This window comes from Crocuta crocuta, unplaced genomic scaffold (genome assembly GCF_008692635.1).
Source record: "Crocuta crocuta isolate KB4526 unplaced genomic scaffold, BGI_CrCroc_1.0 scaffold113, whole genome shotgun sequence".
Lineage (NCBI taxonomy): Eukaryota > Metazoa > Chordata > Mammalia > Carnivora > Hyaenidae > Crocuta > Crocuta crocuta.
This window is the reverse complement of record NW_027530368.1, coordinates 5877347-5880899: the sequence shown is the minus strand read 5'-3', so window position 1 is coordinate 5880899 and position 3553 is coordinate 5877347.

Genomic DNA, 3553 nt, shown 5'->3' with positions numbered 1-3553 from the left:
GCCTGTGCAGAGGATGTAAGCACCAAACGTTTTTGTTGTTTTGATCAATTCCTTAAGCCCTGTTTCAAAGCCCATCCGTTGAAAAAAATCGCAAAGCAGGAGACTCCAAGGCAGCTCAAGGCTGCTGAAACGGGGTGGACAGGGAGCACCATAGTACAGTTGCTGTTGGCTAGGCTCCCTGGGCTCAAGACAGGAGGATGTGCGCACACTGACATCATGTAAACTTCCACATTCCACCACTTCCTCTGTAGATACCATCAGTGGTCAGGCCGGGTGCTTGCTGGGGAGCAGAGAGATCACTTAGAAACTGCCCCTGCAATTCAAAGGAGCTGCCTTTATAAGAATTGCACATGAGCCTTCATCCTGCTAGAGAAGACCTCACTGATGGAAGTCTAGCTACTGCTGGAGGAGGCTGGGTGGCATTTGGCCAGCAGCTGAAGAGCTGGAGCTGCAGGGCCTGTGGTTCAGTAGGCTTCCCAGGGTGCGTGACTTCAGAGGATGAATGAACAGAGAATACCAATGCATAGGTGCATCTTTCCTCTGATGCTCAAAAATTATCTTAAAATCAGAGAATTACAGCATTGGAAAACACCCATGAGTTTATGTAACCTAATCTAATCTGTTCATTTAGTGGGTAGGGAAACTGAGGCCTGAAGACAAGCCGAATCGCCAGTGTTCACATAGCGATGAGCAAAAGGATTCGTTAGGTAGTTTTGGAGCCTCCTCTAGCCCACTGTCTAATGATTCTTGGCTTCTATCTAGCAGTTCTTTCCCCCAGGCCACGACCACTATGTGAACCCATTGAATGTCACTTGCTAAAAGAGAGCCAGCCTCTTATCTTGGTCACAACCAACGTTCATCTAATATGATGTTAGTTTCCGCCTCCTTTACATTACTGATGCTGTTTTAAGACACTGGTTCTCAGTCTTGGCTGCACTATAGAATTACCTGAAGGAGATTTTCAAAAGTATCTGATGTTAAAACCCCACCACATGTAAATTCATTGAATCAGAATTTTGAAGGGTGGAGACTAAGAACTTTTTTTCTTTAAAAAAAACTTCTAGTTAATTCTAATATGCAGACAGAATTGTTAAACATGGTTCTGAAACTGCTAAGTTTGGCTCAAGTCATGACTAGTGATAATATTCAATGTACCTACTCTTCTTTTCTCTCCCAGGCAACACAACTACACACTCTGTCCTTCCTACTTGCTAGTTTATCATGTGTCCACTCATTTAGGATAAGAGATGCTTAAGAGATAGAAAATGGATCTATGATATATGTCCATTTTTCAGATGGGGGAAAAAAATGAACCCAAAGATGTTACCTAAATAAAATCTTAATATAATAGTAGCTTAGTCATGAACAAATTAAAGGATCTTGGGGTTTCCTTAATATATGGGAATGCTCTCAACTTGCTTTAAGCATTGATTCTATACATAGGCAAAGAAGGTCAGCAGTGAAGGGCTTGATTTACAGTCTCAAGAACAGCTCTGATTAAAACCATCTTCCTTTCAAACTCATAGTAAGTTGAGATATCTCTATCAGAAGTGTTTGGGAAATGCTTGAATAACCATGAATGCGATATATCTGGGAGATAATCATGAAGCCCCCATTAATCATTAATACCATCTTTATATTAGTGACTTGATTCCAAGAAGAGAGCTGTGTAATGAAAGAAAGAGAGCCTGGGTGGATAAAGTGGCTTGTGGAGAGTGTGGGATGTCATCAAGGAATAGTGTGATATAGGGGCACTGGCCACCTGAGAGCACAGGGCATATGATCTGAGGTGGGGTGATGGGGCAGGGCTTCAAAAAGGGTAAGGGGGGATTTAGGGAGCAAGATGGAAAGCTGACTTGCCCTCCAGAAAATATGACAAGTACCAACTTGGACTTCCTTCTCTGCTCTCTATTCTTGATTAGCACCATTAACAGCATCAAAATAGGAACTACCATTCATAAGCAGCAAATACCATTTGTCCTCTGTCAGGTACTGTGCCAAGCATTCTCTACATGTCATATCCTTTAATTCTTAAGTAGACTTTTTGGATTAAGCGCTGCTCTACCTATTTTACAGACGTGGAAATGGAGGCTTCAATGCAGCAGAGCTAAGAGCGGAGTCGGCCCAATTTGTTCAATGCTATGTTGGCCTCAGCCTCATGTGGGGAGGGAGTACAGAAGTTATCTCTAAGTGATGATAGGCCAAAACAAAATTTCTAAGAACTTTTTAATTTATTTTTTAGTATTTTTTATTTTATTTATTTATTTATTTATTTAATGTTTATTTGTTTTTGAGAGAGAGGAGTGTGAGTGGTAAAGGAGCAGAGAGAGAGGGAGACACAGAATCCAAAGCAGGCTCCAGGCTCTGAGCTGTCAGCACAGAGCCCAACGGGGGGCTCGAACCCACAGACTGCAAGATCATGACCTGAATCAAAGTCGGACACTTAAACAATTGAGCCACCCAGGCACCCCATGAACTTTAGTGTTTTATTTATTTTTGAAAGAAAAAGAGAGAGACAGAGTACATGTTGTAGAGGGGCAGAGATAGAGTCAGATACAGAATCTGAAGCAAGCAAAGGCTCTGAGCTGTCAGCAAAGAGCCTGATACGGGCCTTGAACTCATGAACCGTGAGATCATGTCCTGAGTTGAAGTCGGATGCTTAACTGACTGAGCCATCAAAGCACCCCAAGGACTTTTTTTAATTTAATTTTTTTTTTTAAGAATACTGGTGCAAGTCCAAGAAGGAACCACTAATTTTGCTCTGACACAGCATCAAAGGGGAGAGATATCTGCAGACCAATACCTTTCCCACAGTCCCTAGTCACAGCCTGTCTGCTTTGCTGAGAGTGGCTGGAGACCCTTGCCTGGAGTAAGTTCAGGGTCCCATGTTATTAGCTCCACACCGGAAAATCTCTTGGAGGTGGCTGAGTGGCTCAGTCGGTTTAGTGTCTGATTTCAGCTTAAGTCATAATCTCATGGTTTGTGAGTTTGAGCCCTACCCTGGGCTCTCTGCAGTCAGTGTGAATCCTGCTCCCGATGCCCTGTCCAACTCCCCTTTCCATCTCTGACCCTTCCCTGCTCATGCTGTCTCTCTCTAAAAAAATAAATAAACATTAAAAAGAAAAGAAAAGTCTCTTGGGAGTAACTCTGGGATCAGGGCCTCAAGAGTCTCTGGCTCCAAGGTGCTAAGGAGTGGGTGTCTAAGACCTCTTTGCTGAGCTTCCTCACATATTCTCCTCTCTCCATTCCATTTAGAGATAATTTTTCTCTTTCCATGAGCTTAGGAGGGCCCTCAAGTGGGCTTATTGGATAAGTCTGAAGGATGTACTGCCACTGAATCCTTTAAGAGAGAGGAAAAACTCCTCTTCCTATTTCATGCAGAAACTTTAAGGATTCTACTGAATGAGGTGGTATGGTGGGAGGAAATAAAGACACAATTCCCCATCCTTTCCTTATCTTAAAATGTGTCAGAAGTTAAATATAGGCTCTGCCCTGTGGATGTTTACAGCCTAAAAGGGCCCATTCTGCCTGGAGGCTAGCAGCTTCTGAGCCA